The 19138-nt window shown below is 26.1% G+C and overlaps 1 long non-coding RNA gene across 4 annotated transcripts; it reads left to right on the top strand.

Annotated features, from left to right (window-relative positions):
* The first annotated feature begins 1723 nt into the window (after positions 1-1723).
* On the top strand, positions 1724-17185 carry LOC107168785 (uncharacterized). 4 transcript variants are annotated; one of them, XR_016189411.1, is made up of 7 exons: positions 1855-1902; positions 1969-2120; positions 2546-2720; positions 4069-4359; positions 4487-4691; positions 4757-4991; positions 15778-17185. It is a non-coding gene; the product is annotated as an uncharacterized LOC107168785 (long non-coding RNA). The 4 variants fall into 4 exon arrangements; XR_016189409.1 differs by lacking the exon at positions 2546-2720 and having other exon boundaries at positions 1724-1870; positions 15778-17183; XR_001506222.2 differs by lacking the exon at positions 2546-2720 and having other exon boundaries at positions 15778-17182.
* The last annotated feature ends 1953 nt before the right edge of the window (positions 17186-19138 follow it).

Below are 19138 nucleotides of genomic sequence, written 5' to 3'. Positions count from 1 at the left end.
TATAAATCCGATCCCTAGTAATAGGTATCTTTAAGAGGACGTTTCACCCGCATGTGTTGTCTCCGTCTTACAAGTGCTTAACATTGCACAAACTGTTTCGCGCGGGAAAGAACCGAGAAAGTTACAGTTATAACTAAGAAACGAAATTTTCACCACATAAAGAGGAGAATTTTGTCTGTGCAATATCGTTTTTATTTTTTCGATATCAGAACTACAAAGAAAGTTATTCATGCTTAAAAAACACAAAATTAATGTATTATAAAACAATAAGAATTTTTTTTTTATAAGTGATATCAAAAAAATAAAAACGATATTGCACAGACAAAATTCTCCTTTTCATGTGGTGAAAATTTCGTTTCTTAGTTATAACTATAACTTTCTCGGTTCTTTCCCGCGCGAAACAGTTTTTGCAATGTTACGCACTTGTAAGACGGAGACAACACATGCGGGTGAAACGTCCTCTTAAGTATTATTTTGTGTTTTGTGTATTCATCAGTAATCCCTTATCATAAAACAATTTTGCGCATGCGCAATGATGACTTCGGGCCCAAACTGCTATGCTTCAAAATATTAAATCATAGCTCTATCCAATAAATATGACCCATAGACATAAATATGTCTATGATATGACCTAAGTTAGATGGACTATAGAAATGTTAATACTTGATAAGGATCGGGGCCCGTCGCAAGTGATCGTCTTGTAGATACCTACTAGCCGAACAGCTCGTCACATTATTATACATTATACATTCTATCGGGCAGTTCCATGGCGCAACCATGGACGACGAGTTGAACCGCGAGCCGAGCTACACGCCGTTTTTTTTGGGTTTTGTTAGATTTGGTTAGCTTTGAATTTAACCAAACACCAATGGCCGGTATTATCATTTAAATTAATTTAATTCGATAACGTCAGCGCCATCTACGGTATAATATTTAACCATAGATTAAGTATTTAACTCAGACGCGTTTGTGAAAAGCTGGCCCTCGCACTGGTTATTTTCCTAGTTATAGATAGTCAGTGGCGTACGCAGGGGTAGGGTTTTAGGGTTTTAAACCCCCCCCCCCCCCCCCCCCCGAAATTTCTTTCTCATCTTAAAATTTATTTATTTGTCAAACACTTAAATAATATGTCTATTATCTATAGACTATGGTCTTTAATCTTTAATCATGTCTTTAATAAACAACTAGCCGACTCGAAATTATCACTGTAGTATAAAATCGAGAAAGCATAGCTGCAGTGTTATTGATATTATCATCTGAAGTGCGGGACGTTATGAAACGTTCTATTTAGAACGGTTAGGTTAGTATACAATAAGTGAGTCGCGATTAAATGGGTTAGCGTTACTAAACATCCATACAGATATAAGTGTATTACCTGAAGAGGTTCTAAATCACTTGGTTAAATATTCTAATCGTAGATTAAATTTAAGACTGAATCTATAATTTATTATAAATAAATATAATTCATGAATATATTGTTCACTTATTTTATTATTTTGTTTATAGTATATAATATTTTAATATTTTATAAATACTAATTAAAAATTATTATCTAATGTTTTATATCATTTTGATTAAATACATAAATAGGAATTTATTTTGAAAGAATTATTATGTGTTATATAATGTTGGTTATATTTATTAGTTTAGCTATATAGTGGGGGGTGTGGGGGGCGAAGCCCCCCACGAGTCACTGATCAACATATATTGAAAACCCTTACCGAACTAAAATCCTGCGTACGCCACTGTAGATAGTGTATTATAGGATTTACAATGGTAAAACAACAGCTTACCGGTGCGTTCCGCCAGTGCATCAGTATCACATTCGTTATCAACAATATTGTTTCCTATCATCTGTGGGCGATTTCATGTAAGTCGTAAACTCGTAAACTCGAATCACTAGTAGGTACAATTATATTAATTTAATTCCATTTCCATATTTCAATCTTGTATATTTCAACATTTAAGGTTCACAGCTGATGTTACGAAAGAAGCTAGACTAGCATGTATACTTCGAATTTGTCAGATTTAGAGGAGGAAGTGAACAAAAACAAATAAGTGAAAAGTAAAGAATTATATATTATATAATATTATATCGAACAATTCATCTAAACAACCAGGTAAACTTTTTAGTATTGTATACCCATAAAAAATTAGCTTTATTTAGTTTTGAACCAATTTGTGTTTACCTGAAACTAATTATTAATTTAATTTAATATTATCCACTGAGAAGCTGATAAGCTACTTTTAATCAAAAGAAATCACAATTTTTAGTTTAGACAAATTATTTATTAGTTTAATGTTCAATTAGTTACCATCATGTCAACTTAATTAAAAACCATTTTAAATATATCTAAATCTCAATCTTAATATATTATCCTTTTACGTTTCATTATTTTTCACCTTTGTTTGATGTTAGTTATACTAACAGAAATTATGAAATACCTATTGTGTGTGCCAAAAAAAGTATAGGGGCGTAGTTATTATGGTAAAGTAAGAACTGTATTAAAATCCTGATGTTTATATTAAGAAAATATATGTTTAGATTATGAAAATGTTGTGCTAAATGATGGTACCGCAGCAAAATCAAATTTAAACCAACAGGGTATTTCCAGTTACGATTGTTTATTAGATGAGTATATAATAAGTTCAACAGTGAATATTACCTACCTACAATCAAATTACCACTTATCCACATCCATTTACTTAAAACACACAAGGTTTATACTTGTCTTAATTAATGATCTAACAAATACACTAAGTGTATCTCTTTTAGTGAACTGCAATAATGAACAACATTTAAGAAGGCAAAATATTTTATATTTCCTACAACTATATGATTTAGTGCAGTGATTTTGTAGGGCTTTTAGACATAATGGGCCCACTATCAACTTTTTTTTAATACTTTTTTTATAAAATATCTCTATCTCTTGCTATTATCAGTGCTTGATTTATGAGGGAGGATGCAGGGGGACAGAGTACCCCAACTAATTTTAAGAAATTAGCATACCACTGCCTTTATTTTTAAAGGGAATGGGACCTGATAACATCATAATTTTTTCTATGTAAAATTTTGGATATTTAACGGTAAAAGAGATGCAGAATAAAACCGTTGTCGAATATACCTATAGTAAATTATGGAACAATTTAAATAAATATTTAAAATTAATTGTTTTCTACTTAGTTATTTTTGAATTTGATTTTATAAGTTATAATTATAATATACTGTATAATTTTTACTGTAATTTTTTTTAAATTCGATTATAATAACATTTTTTTATTTTGAAGAGGGGCATTAGGAGTTGTGAGAGCATAGCCTCCACGGCTTAGTAATATTTAACAAGTGATGGTGACGATCTTTATTTAAAGTTAATAAAATCCCTCTACTTTAATATTGCCAAGTCGAGGACTGGCTATTATAATCATTATTTTATAACACAAATCACCAAAGTTGGGTAAATTAATGAAAATAAATATCTGTCACAACCCAAGTTAATTCAATAAAATTGCCTTCAGTTTGAGTTAAAAGTTAGCAAAGAAATATTTAACTCAATTAGTTTAAAAGTAAGATGAAAAATAAAATCAACTAAACTCAGTCAAAAAGAAATATTTATTCTGAACTAAAATATTTATATTTGTATACATATTTAATACTTTTAAGTTTACTATATTGATTTACACATACATATACATAAGCAAGATGTTTAACCATGCAACACTGCAAAAATCAGATTATTATGAATTATGATACATGCATAATATTAGAAAATAGCCAACAAATAGTATTTTCTGTTAGTTCTGTATGATATGAAAAGAAACTTAACTGACATATAATATTTAACCGTAAAAAGTTAATTTAAAACCATAATATAATAATACTATAATAATAAGTTCATAAATTTAAAAACGAAAATAATTAGTTAAATAAAAAAATTTAACTTTTTGACAAGTTAATATCCTCCTTTACAAATCTCATAAATAGGTACATAAAAACAATTTTATTTATAATTCTTTTTGTTATACATATTATAATATAATGTAACATAAAATTGTATATATTATTTTTAGATAGAGCCATCGCAAACCCTCGATATGAGTGGACTCCCTGGTGAAATGGAACATTTCGCCGTTTGGACATTTTGCCGTGGCTATATATACACAAAATCAACTTTAAATTCACCCTATATAATTTTATAATATGTTATATTATTCATATTATTGGATTTTTGTTATTTATCTTATCTTAAAATGTCTACACATTGCCCATGGCCTTCGATGACGACGATCACAATTACAATTGTTGCAATAAAGTTTTAATCAGTTCTCATCTGGCAACACAGCTCCCAGTAAATTAATAAGGTAACTTAATGAAATCTCAAGTTAAATCTACTCGTGGTCGTGAAATATTTGTATATGATAGTTTTAAATATGTTTATGATAATGTTAATTTTAATAATACAATATGGTTTTGGCGTTTCCGTAATAGAAATTTTTCCAAAGCGCGAATTCATACAGGAGCAAATGACTACACAGTCATAAAAACTATCAATGAACTCATGACTCTGAAGCATCAAAAATCGAAGCAGATGTCACTGTAACAAATCTAAAAAGAAAAGCTACTAAATGTATGGAGCCTATGTCTACTTTGTTTAACATGTGTATTGCTCCATTGTGTAAAGCAGCCAAAGCAAGTAATAAAAAAAAACTATTATTTAGGTAAACATTATATTTTATAACTATATTATTTATGTATCAGACAACATTACAAAATAGTGCTGCATTAAAAAAACAAGTTTGACACAAAATACAAGAAATTCTAGCTGTACCACAAAATTCGGAAAATTTAACCACATATTAGAAATACCAGCTTCATATTGTATGTACACTTCATCAACAGGAAATGAGGAACTATTTTTGCAAGATGATAGTGGTCCGAGTCCAATTTTTGGTGATTACCGAAGCCTTGATATACTACAGAACTCTAAAATATGGTATGTAGACAGTAGACGGTACATTTAAAATTGCACCTCCTCTGTTTAGTCAAGTGTATGTAATACTTGCCGAATATCTAGAAAGTGAACTAGTATATATTACCAGATAAACAATCAAAAAAATACAATAAAATATTTTCAATTTAAAAAATTTAAGACCCGATTTAAATCTTAGTTCTGTTTCATGTGATTTTGAACAAGCCGCAATAAAATCAATTAAAATAGCATTTCCTAACGTACAAATATTTGGGTGTTTATTTCATTTGACGAAAAATATTAGAAAAAACTTTGTGAATTATATCTTATTTCTTAGTATACTAATATTTTTGACTTTGCAGTTTCTGGAAAAATGATTGTTGCATTACTGTTTGTTAAATTAGAAAATCTTGATGCTGCTGTTGATGCGTTGCCCAAGTACCTTAACCTTAGTCAAGAGTTTCTTACTTATTAGAATGGTTTGAAACAAACTATATTTAAATAGAAATGGTAGAGGTAGACGCCACACACGTTTTCCACCTGATATTAGGAACTTTTATAATTAATAAATTATATTTATAATTTTATTATAAATTATAAACTTTTATAATTCCCAAGATAGGACTAATAACCACGCAAAAGCTGTGAATAGATGACTTAATGTTAAAATGATAGTATGCCATCCGTCAATCTGGGCTTTTATTAATTGTTTGTTTGAAAAAAGTTCAATCTGGTCATGATTATTTTAATTCTCAGTTAAATGCAGAAAAAAGTCCACCTAAAAATTTTTAAAAAATTTCCGATCTCGATAAATGTATTTTGAAAATAATACAACATTATGATAGTAGAGGCTACATTTCATATTAAAAATATATAGCATATAATATCTCATTACCATGATTACTGCTTACCTTTATTATTCTTATTAATTTTTACCATTGTTATTAAATTTTTTTAATTTTGAATATGACGAAATATATATTATAAATGTATTATTACTTTTCAACCATTTTTTATTATTATAACGACGAAAATATTTAATGACCGCGTCGAAATAGCCACGGCGAATTGTCCTAGATCCCTCCCTGGGGGCCGCAAACAACAGTTGCTAGATTTAGTATATTAGGTATACTTTATATTTATATTTAATATAATAGTATTAATGCTATTACTTGCTTAATTTAATAGGTTCTGTACAAGTTATATCATTATAAATTAAAATATTCTAGTTACTAATGTTTTAATAATTGCTTGATTTTACAGAATTTCAAAAAATTAAATACAGTAGAAATCACTATAAAAACATTGCTTAGAACGAGATACTGCTTACAACGAGCAAAATGTTAGGTCCCGGCAGCATATTAGCATTCTGGGTTCGGTCTCGGCACCTTTTATAATTTTAGCCTTCTGATTGGTCGTTTGGTTTTACTGCGCTTTTTGAAAATTTAAACTTTATTCTATTATCTAATTAAATAATACCATACAATATACAATGATACATGCTAACGTATTTACGACGAATTTTTAAGCACTAATATAAGTGATTGCTTCAACTTCTAAATTGGTGTGACGGTAAAAATCCATTATGCATCGATACCTAGTAATTAGTATATAGTTTTATACCAGTAGTATTATACCTAATAACACAATAATCGATAGAAATTATGTGATCTCAATTAAAAACAACCAAATCTATAAACTATAAATCTACATTTGTCTTTTATTTTTAATACATTGACATTGATAAATTTGTTTGATAGATTGTATTAAGTTTATAATAATATAATTGTATTTTATATAATATGTTTATTGTTTATGTACCTGATATCACTCATTTAAACAAACATAGTGTCTTAATAATGTAAGCACTGAGAGGAAAAAAAATATAAATATTAAACAACTCCTAAAGCAAGAGTCAAACTAAAACTGATAGAGACGCAATAAAAAAGGGATATATTAGGGTGGGTAGATAAGTTCTCTTTAACCAATGTGCCCATTCCTTAAAAATTACAAATATAGTTATTTTTGTTTGTATTTTATGTTCACATTTAGGTTGGTACCTACCTTAAATTTAATTCTAGGATGGTTTACCACTAATTTTGTTGCATTTGGCAATATAAATAAATACCATAAATTAACATCAGTTCTGCACTTCTGCCAGTGTCGTTTGTTTTTGAAACCTATCAATAAAGTTAGATTGAAATTCAAAATTTGAAATATACAAATAACATAGGTACCTAGTTGACATTGTATTACCTATGAAATAAATAATAACTAATAAATAATAATAAAGTCATATTAAATGCTAAAGTATATTTTAAATTTTAATAGTTATTTAACTGGAAGTTAATAACATAATATATTTAATAGTTGGATACAATATTTTTAAAAAATACCTTAGGTATCCAAATAACAATAAATTAATGAAAAATTCAAGTTAGCACAATTTTACATTCTATGTAATTATAATATTTTAGAGAAAATTTATGAATGTTTAATAATAAATTTAGGTATTATTATTATATAATATTATATAATATGTACATCATAATAATAAAAAATATGTGGTATAAGATTTGATGAAAATAGTAATTAAATAATAGTTAGATACTAGTCATTGTAGTTAATGACCTTTGGAATTTGGGACATTCTTCCTAATATTTTCGGCTAAATTTATTTTTCTTTTTATTGCATTTCTTTTGTTATTGTCTGTCTTCACTGGTCGCCCTACTAATAAACGTTTATTACCTCATGTGACACCTGGCTTTCTTCTACTTATTGTGGTAGGCTGCACATGAATAGTTGAACGAGATCGATGCCTTAGTGATATAGTACTACCACAGATTATATAAAACCTGTGGTACTACCAGCAGTACTCAAAAATGATTCCCAAGTAGCAACTGACTTAACTTTCTTCAAACGATCTAAACATTTAGTGAGTACTGAACCTGAAGTATTCCTTTTAAATTTTTCAAAATTTGTTTTAATTAATTCTTGAATCTGGTTAACACATTCATCAGACTGTTGATCAATATTATGATTATCCAGATAATCATCAGTTTCGACTAATGTATTTGTTATTGGAGATGATAATACATTATTTTCAATAATTTCTATTTTTTCTTCACTAAACTGATTATTTGATTTTTCAATATGAAGTGGCTTATAAAATGATATTTCTGGTACATTTTCTCCAAATGCTAATTTAGCTAGCATATAGCGAGAATCAACAGTAATAGCTGGTAAATTAGGCATTGCTTCGTTATAGTAATGGTATACTGCTGCCTGATGCTTGCAAAAAGCTCCTAAATTTCCTTTGGAACATGTAAAAAATCCATGAGTGACATCTACTTCATAATGACCACACTCGGACCCTGATGGTACTTTAAATGTATTGTTAGATAATTTTTCTATCAAATCTTTATTAATATAAATAGCTTTTTTTATTTGATCTTCAAATAGTAATAGAGCTGAGCCATTTCTACCATTAACAAAAGTCCTTAAGCGTCTTAAGTAGTAATCTTCTAGGCCAGTACAAATAAAATCAACCAGTGCAATGGCGTTATATGCCTTATTTCTAGAAAGTTCTATGTCTTTAAAAATCCGTACATTAACTTCACTAAAATTATTGGTCTGATTACCATGTACAGTAGAATCTCTAAAAGCTAAACACCATAATTCTTTTCTCGTCCAATAATTATTAATATATTTCACCCATTTTTCATACTTAAGTCGTATAATTTCATCACCTATGCTAATATTAATAGTTTTTGTCTTGCCAATAGCAGTAATATAGGCTTTGTGAGCACTATCATAATCTGGTGAAATTAAAATACATTGAAATAATTTAAACAACAATTTTCTGTGTTCGTTTTTGATATTATGTTTAGCGTCCCATAACCATCTCCATACTGATTGTAAAACGTGGAACCTACAAAGCAAAATATTTGATTGTGGCCAAATTGATTTTAGTGCTTGCCTTTCTGCCTCGCTGTCATCAATTATAAAATGTCTTGGAAAACCTTGGCCATCAAATCTGTTAGGAACTGAATCATTCAGCAGGGAAAATGCTGTTTTATATTCATCAACTGTTTGTCCTTTTGTTATGAACATACCCAGAGGAATAGCTCCAATACCACATGATGTAAGCATAAATGTTAACAGTATGACTTTGAGTATCACTTGATGCTATACTGTCTGCAAAAGCAATATCTTTAGCAAAGGCTAATTTATGAGCCCTTTGCATAATAGGAGTGACCACTAGTATAGCAAATGGATTTTCATTAAACCTTACAATAATTCCATTTTTTCATAATCTGTTTTTTTATCTTCAAGTTTCTGCAAAATTTTTAGTTAAGAATTAAATAATACCATGTACATATAATCAGTTTTACAGTGTATTAATGTAGAGTATAGATTATAAAGCCATTGCTCCCATCAGTAACTTTAAAAATGAAATATTTTTAAAATGTATTAATAAAAAGTTAGTATCCATTTATTTAAATTATTTTTACTTGGTAATAATTTAAAAAAATAAATATGTAGGTATTAGAATTAGTGTGGAATTTCATGGTGTGATATTATGGTTAACATTATTTTTGGATTTAATTAATAGAATAGGTACTACATCATAAATTGTTATGGAGACATATCTATTAATATTATTCGATTCCTGATCCCTTTAAGTAAAACTTGTGATGGGGATCAGGGAATTTTACATTTTTAATATTAGTCTTTGTAAAAATTTAAAAATATCAGCAGATGTAAATTATGTACTAAAAATAGTATAGAAACTTATTTTTATATTCAAACAATATTAATATAAATTGATGAAGTAACAATTGAGTAAAATTACATATTTTACTTTTATGATAAGAATATAACTATATAAGAAAACTTAGAAAACTTATTGATATATAATTATATAAAAATAATTGTCATTTAATTTATGAAAACTACCTATAACAATAATTTTAATTAATTGCCCCATTGATTGGTAAAACTGTAATAGACCCATTTAAGTTCAATAAATTATAAAATTATATACATACTATGTTGACATTTGAATAATATGATGCTTAAAAAAATATCAATATTGCTTTATTCCTTAAAGGAAAATATAAATATAACATAACTTTAACCGTGGTCCTGAGGTCTCTATCATAATGGTTATGATATTATATTATATTATTTAATATATTATAACAAAGGCAAAATTAAAAAAAAAATTGTTTTAATATTTTCAATTTTACTTGATTTTTATAACTATAAGCTGAAATTTTGACATGCTTTACCATACATTGTTATTTTTAATGTTTTTAGTTTAATTAATTATTAATTTAAATCATTAATATATTAGGTTATACTTATACCTATATTTTATTATAAGGTTAAATTAAACTAAACTGAAATTTATAGTTATCAATATGCATACCTGTAATACACCAAATTCAGTAGAAGATCCAAGGTTATTTAATTTCCAAGTGTCATACCAATGACGAACAGTCCTATACTTAGGGTTAATTGATGCATCAGATAGTTCTTCAGAATTTATACCATATTCTAATTACAATTTAGTTTCGTGTATACTTATAGACTCTGATATGCCTATAGGTAATAAATATATAATTTGTAAATTGAAAAAATGTAATTTATTCAATACTTTTTGTTTTTAAGAATTTGCACACCATATTCAACATCACTACAGTTTTTTGTGTAATAGTTATCCATGTACAAAAATGTTATAACATAGATAAACAAATTGCACCACTGTTTACCTACTTTGTTTACAACTCAAACACTCAGTTGTAAAAAATGAGTTAAAATTACAGTTTAAAACTAATTTTAAATGAAATTATTTTATAATATGAGACAGAGTAATTGTACATAGTCACATAAGTACTTGTTTTTATTGTTTTAAAATATTTAACTAATTTGCTCTAAAATAATATAGTATCATAACATGCAAAACTGTTAGTTTCAATTTTTATTAATTCATTGTGATTAATTATTTATTTTTATAGGTATTTAAATAGTTAAATGTTTTCAATAAACATATATCTGAGGATATGATATCTAAATATAACTGTTAAATATTATATTATTAACTTCCAGTTAAATAAATATATTTTGATTACCTATTATTTATCATAATTCATAGAGGAGAAAAATACTCTCCTAAACCGTCATTGAAATAATTTTCAAATTTAATTCTAATTTCATTGGTTGGTCTTAAAAAAGATAAAGCTTCAGCAGAACCTAAGCTATGGTTATGTTTATTCACAAATATAATGATTGCTGGTAAACCATCCTATAATTGCAAATTATACAAATTATACTACAATTAACAAATTAAATAAATAAAAGTTGATTATTTAGGTAGTATACACTATATAGTATATACTATATAGTATATACAAAATAAATAAATATTTTTTCCAAATTCTAATAACTTAATTATGTAGTTATTTTTTAATAACTGTGCAAATTAGATGAGTGAAACTAATATAACCCACTCTAATATATTTATCCTTTTTTTTTGTGTCCCTAGTACTTTATTTAATTTTTATATCAATTTGAGCTTTGCATTCTGTGTTTTTTGATCTCCCTTTTTTGTTCTTCTCAATACTTACTTTATTAAATCCACTATGGTGACACATATACACTTTTCTATAACAAAAATAATTATTTTGACTTAATAAAATAGGTGGATATAATATTGTAGTTATTAATAAATACTGCTGGTAGAAATATATAATATGTGTATTGACTTCTCACCTACAAATAAATCTTGAAATTTCGCTGTTCGACAATTTATTATTCACACACCAGCTTGTATTAGTATTTTTATTGTGGATACTAAACCATGTGTCCATGTACATATATCTTGTTCAGAAAACATATTAGAATGAAATGAAATATTATCGAATTCCACTAATTTAAACATTTTAGGATATTTTTTGTCTTTATAATGCAACAACAAATTTTCAATTACAAAGCTACCTATAAAAAGTCTAAAAAGTCTATACCCTTTTATAATTATTTGATGATAGAAGATAATAGAATAAAGTTTATAAGCGCGGTAAAACCAAGCGACCAATCAGAAGGCTAAAATTAAGACACTATGTTTGTTTAAATGAGTGATATCAGGTACATAAACAATAAACATATTATATAAAATACAATTATATTATTATAAACTTAATACAATCTATCAAACAAATGTATCAATGTCAATGTATTAAAAATAAAAGACAAATGTAGATTTATAGTTTATAGATTTGGTTGTTTTTAATTGAGATCACATAATTTCTATCGATTATTGTGTTATTAGGTATAATACTACTGGTATAAAACTATATACTAATTACTAGGTATCGATGCATAATGGTTTTTTACCGTCACACCAATTTAGAAGTTGAAGCAATCACTTATATTAGTGCTTAAAAATTCGTCGTAAATACGTTAGCATGTATCATTGTATATTGTATGGTATTATTTAATTAGATAATAGAATAAAGTTTAAATTTTCAAAAAGCGCGGTAAAACCAAACGATCAATCAGAAGGCTAAAATTATAAAAGATTCCGAGACCGAACCCAGAATGCTAATATGCGTCCCGGCACAAGCTCATATGATTGTATGTTAAAATATACGTCTACGCCGAGTATGATTATAACAAGTAAAATAAAACAAACTTGACTAACGACCTTTCGGTTATTACGAACAGTTACCTGCAAGATAAGAACTTTTGGCTATTATTTATGTCTAACACTAGAAAGATTTTATTACACAAAATATGAAGGTACAGATACTAAAGAAAAGCGTTGTCTTTATTAGGAACATCTATCAACAATAAATAAATGAAGCAAAGTTTGATCAAAGATTATTTTAAGAAATTAAATACAAGTTTTAGATTCTGAACGAAGTGATGAATGTATTGATTTTACAATGATGTGTGTTTTTTTTTTTTTTTTTTTTTTTTTTGTGTCTGTGTACAGCATAACTAGTCGAAATAATGCTTCGATTTCAAACTTTGGGGGTGGTTTCCGATGTAAAATTGAAGATCCTTGGTGCATTATAGAGGTCAAAAGTAAACATTTTCCAACAGTTTTCAAAAAAATCGAGAAAAACAAAAAAAAAATGACAGAAAAACGGGAATTTTTACGCAAAATCAGTTTTCGGCCAAATCGATTTTTTTATATGGTTGTAATTCAAAAAATAATCACTTGAAATACTTGAAATTTTCACCAAATGTTTATGTTAGTGTTCTCTATATACAGTTTAATTTTCAAAAATTTTTGACTTTTTTTGAGTTATTTATAGACCACTGATATTTACACTTTTTTTGAGAATTTTTTTTTGAAGTGTCGGTAAAAAAATGTTGGACGACCAAAAAAACTTGAAAATTTAATACAAGGTTCCTTATGAGTTTTTCTTATTGTAGCTAAAAAAAATTAAAAATCGTAAGTCACAATTTTTTTTAATAAGCTTTTATAGTTCAAAATTTTACGAAATCTGTCGAAAACGCGAAAATTTGCAAGTAATTTTGAAGTTGAAAAATCATAAAATTTTTTGCGTTTATAACTAAGGATTAAAAATACAACACTAAGTTCTCCATAAGTTTTCCTTCAAGTAGCTATAGAGAAAACTCGAAGTATCATTATAGAAAAAATTTTAAGTGCGTTTGAATTTTAAATTTTTACGAAATAGCGTAACGATAACGATTTATCCTGAAACGATTTTAAATATTTGTTATTATTCAAAAAGTATAAGTCCTAGATACTTGAAAATTTTACCAGTTATTAAGATTGGCATTTTCTTTACATGATTTAATTTTTAAAATATTTTGACTTTTTTTGAGATATTTATAGATGACTGAAATTTTCAATTTGTCTGAAAATTTTTTTTTGAAGTGTCGATAAAATTTTTTTGGCCCTATCAAAATACTTGAAAATTTAATACAAAGTTCCTCATAAGTTATTCTTAAAGTGATTAAAAAATTATAAGAATACATAGGCACAATTTTTTTTTATAAGCGTTTATAGTTCAAATTTTTACGAAATCTGTCGAAAATGTGAAAATTTGCAAGTAATTTTGAAGCTGAAAAATCATAAAATTTTTTGTGTTTATAACTAAAGATTAAGATTAGAATACATCACTAAGTTTTCCATAAGTTTTACTTCAAGTAGCTATTGAGAAAACTCGAAGCGTCATTATAGGAAAAATTTTAATTGCGTTTGAATTTTAAATTTTTACGAAATAGCGTAACGATAACGATTTATCCTGAAACGATTTTAAATATTTGTTATTGTTCAAAAAGTATGAGTCCTAGATACTTGAAAATTTTACCAGTTATTAAGATTGGCATTTTCTTTACATGATTTAATTTTCAAAATATTTTGACTTTTTTTGAGATATTTATAGACAACTGAAATTTTTAATATTTCTGAAAATTTTTTTGAAGGGTCGATAAAATTTTTTTGGCCCTATCAAAATACTTGAAAATTGAATACAAAGTTCCTCATAAGTTATTCTTATAGTAATCAAAAAATTATAAAAATACGTAGGCACAATTTTTTTTTATTAGCATTTGAAGTTCAAATATTGACTAAATACGTAAAAATTACGGCAATTTTCAAATTATCTTAGATCGAAATTCATAAAAGTTTTTCTTTTTGATTCTAAGATTTGAAAATTTAATACAAGGTTTTTAACATATTTTTTCAATAGCAGTTGCAAAATAAAACAAAATTCATAGTCACGATTTTTTTTTACACGCATTCGAATTTTAATTTTGACAACATACGTAAAAATCTCGAAAATTCGTAAATTATTTTATTCTAAAAATTCATAAAAAATTTTCCTTTTATATCTAAGATTTGAAAATTTAATACAAAGCTTCTAAAATATTTTTACAATAGCAGTTGAAAAATAGAAGAAATGCACAGTCACATTTTATTTACAAGCATTTAAATTTAAATTTTGACAACATACGTAAAAATCACGAAAATTCGCAAATTATTTTAAGCTAGAAATTCATAAAAAATTTTCTTTTTAAATCTAAGATTTGAAAATTTTTAATAATCTATAATATACCCTAGACAGATAAACCATCTCCGTTTAGAATCGTTTTTCGTATACAATGATACCTATCATTGCATTCTAATTTAACCTACCCTAGTCAGAGGTCAACCCCACCCCCTAATGTACAGCAGAGCGATACCCACTTACCCGCTTATTATTTTTTATAATTATGTTAAAGTAATATTTATAGATAAATAAATAATAAAATAATAAATCTCCAATTATAATAATTTATAATAAATGTATGTATAGATAAAGTATGTGCATACATGTATAAATTCAGTATTAATTTCGATTATAAGTCAAATAAAAAAAGTCGTCGGTTTTATTTTTGTATTTCCCGTTACTAATCGGTTACAACGAATGCTCGTTCTAACCGCATATAACGAGCTACCGGTTATAACGAGAAAAACTACCTGGCCCTTGAAACTCGTTATAACCAATTTCTACTGTATTTAACTTTTTTTAAAGTTGAAATTTTAAATATTTCTGATATTCAACATGTGCATATTAAGATATAGTTAATGATATCCAATACAGAACTACAACTCATGTAGATAATTCATAGACACATGATTTTGATTATTTTGTTTCTAGTTGACCAATATCTGATTAAGATGAAGGTCTCAGTGATATAGGAAATAAAATTAAGTGATACAATTTTCATAAAAAAAATTGTAAGGTTTTTATTTATACATTTTTAATGTTTTTATTTTTATTTATAGGTAGTGAAGTGAACTAGCAAGAATTGGAGGAATACCAATAGAAAATATTGTGATATATACAAGATGTTTACTATTTTACTTGAATTTATATATTATGGTTTAAGAATAAAGGATAATTTTTTTATTATTGGCAATAAATTAGATAGTAGTTGGTGAGTTTTATATTTGTTAATTTTTATTCTATATTAACTCTGAAATGGAGTGAATGTTTATTTATATTACCTCTTAATCAGTAAAATAATTACAATATGACGATTAATTTCAAAGTAACGATATATTAATTATAATAGAGGTATAGATAATACATTTATAATTATTAATTTTATAGGTTTTGTGTCTGAATTAAAAAAATATAATATTTTCTTTTAATATATTAATATAAAATAGAAAACTAGGTATATAAATATAAATATAATAATAATATAATAAATATAATAATATGTATAATTGAACCTAATTTTTTTTGGTTTCTTAAATATGTAATCTGTAGTTATATAATTAAAATGCCTATTACCTAGTTATTTTTATTGTGATAAACAAAACATTTATTTAACTAATATACCACAAATTCATTCCTTCTCGTCATAATATAAGCGGCAAGCGCACAATACAATATGCAATTTTTATAACTTAAAGTTTATAAATTAATTATTATTTATTCTTATGCAATATTTAATTTAAGAATTGAAATTATTTTATTGTTAATTTCATATATTTGTAATATATCTGTATTTGAACCTTAAAGGCGTTTATTTTTAGTAAAATATTAACTAACATATATTATATGTTATTTGTTATATAAAACTAGGTATATTAATTAAAGTAATTCTAAAATATTCATATACAGTCTCCGCTCAAAATGTTTTTTATCATACAACATTATATAATTCAATTCAAATTTAACTTCTACACTACACATCTGTTGAGTTATAATGCACAGAAAAGCAGTTATTAGCTTAACCGTCTTTGTTTTTTTTTTTTTAATTTTGAGTCTGATATTTATCTTAATATATTTATGAATATCATTTAAATATTTATTAGTGTTTGAAAATTTTAGTTTTTCCTGATTGTTTAAAAAAGTACCTCAACCAAATAATACATCCATATGTACCTATATTTATATTATATTATAATACTTACTTGAGTAAAAAAATTTAGAAATTATTCCAATGATGATCAGTAGTCATTGATTACATAACAGCTCTTAAAATGGTTAACTGGAGCAAAAAGAAAAATAACATAAATATTATTATTATAGTTACCTATTTTTCATATTATTTTAATATATTATATATATATGCATTTTATATGCTATTTACAGCAACTATACTAGTCATAATATGTTCTTTAAACCTATTAAGTACTAATTTGCTTTTTGTTCATTTTTTTCCTGTGTTAATTTTTTTTTATTGTTTATTTTGAGCTCTTTTCTCATACATTGGTTTGTTATTTGTTATTGTTAATTTATTTGTTGCAGTTGAGCTATAATAATTTTATATTGGTGGCTTTAATAAATAAAACAAAAAATGTATATTATATGTTATAAAAATCGAAATAGTCAATTTGTGAATTTGTTGTATAATATATTGTAATATTTTACCTCAAAATATATAACGCACATTGCTGAATTGAATATTTTACTTGTTTGCTATTGATAGATAGATTTTATAGTTGTTTATCAAATGTAAATAATTATTAGTACTTTTATGCCAATAATAGATGTTGGTGGTTAGTGGATATTTACATGTATATATATATTATTCTTTGACTTGCAATTTTTAATGCGAGGAGTTTTTGGATATTCAATGATTGCCGACAACGATGTGGTAGTGACAAGACTCACTAATATATTATATTATATTATAATTAATGATTATTTTCCATAAAAACGTTTCTCTTTTTTAGAAATTGGCTTATTCATAATTTAATTTAATATACACTTGCCTTAATTTACATCTCCACAGGTTACAAATATTACTTTTAATGTATTGTAACCACTTTTGACCTTTGGGGTACTGTAAAAGTTTTTAACAAATCCAACAATTCCAAAAAATGGCTCTTCTTAGGAAGATGACGAATGTTTCACTCTAAATACCAAATTACACTTTATATAATGAAATATATCTATGAATAATAATATGATATAATTAAATCTATGAAAACTGTAATACAAGAAGCTGCACGTTTCTACACAAATTTCCATTTCTGTGTCCGATCACAATATAATCAACTTATAAAAACCTATCCACCCATACCTTACCCGAGAACACAGGTGTTGGCGGTGTTGCTTAAAAAGGAACTAATATTATGACTTGCTAGGAAACTAATAAAAGTAAAAATAAAACATATTCTATTCAGGTACCAATATATTATGATTTTATAGACTATAGATGAATAATTAAACAACTCCTAGTCAAGTACCACTAACAAGTGGCTTCTGATTGCTAAACTCAGAAAAAAAAAATTGGTCCCATAACCACATACTCTTATTGTGCTAAATTTAGGATAGATTAATTATTACGGATTCTTATGAATAATAATAAATATATTTACACATACATATAATATATAAATAAATATTATATAGGTACCGTTTATTCACCAATTTAGGGAACACTGAATTTCTCGGCCGAATTATGTTGGAATAAATCGAATTTTTTTTAAAAACTAGTGGTACATAAATACACATTTTCAGATAAATTTAAAAATTTTAACCCTCTCGGTACGCGCATGCGCAACGGATTTTATTTTTATTTATTAACAGCAACCGGAATTTTTGATACCAAATTCGGATAGACTGAATTTTTTAAGTCATTTTGATCGATTAACCATGGTTCTAAAACCAAAATTGACTGAATGAGAACCATTCAACTTTTAATAAATAATACATTTTTTTTTTTTTGTCTGTCATCACGTTTTGGGACAGTAGAACTATAGAAGTGCTTCGATTTTCGACTTCAGTACTTCGTTCGATTAGAAAATGAATCTGGTTGGTACTTTGGTGGATCAAAAGTTAAAAATTCCCAATATTTTTCTTAATAATTGGGATAAACAAACTAAAAATTAAGGAAATCCGGAAATTTTTACACACAATCAATTTTCGACAAAATCTATTTTGGTTTTTGATGTAACTTTAAAGTAAATGACCATAGTTACATGAGTACACGACATGAATGTTTATATAAGTATATTCTATACACCATGCAATTTTCAAAAAATGTCGACTTAAGTTGAACTATATTTATAGGCATCTGCAATTTTCGATCATTATTAGTTTTTTTTAAATTAATATCAATACAAATTTATTTGTTGGGTAGAAATGCTTGAAAATTTAATGCAAGGCTCCTAACATATTGTTGCA

The sequence above is a fragment of the Diuraphis noxia genome, unplaced genomic scaffold (assembly GCF_037042655.1).
Source record: "Diuraphis noxia isolate RWA-SAM2 unplaced genomic scaffold, SU_Dnox_SAM2 contig0001, whole genome shotgun sequence".
Lineage (NCBI taxonomy): Eukaryota > Metazoa > Arthropoda > Insecta > Hemiptera > Aphididae > Diuraphis > Diuraphis noxia.
This window is presented reverse-complemented; position numbering and strand designations above follow the sequence as displayed.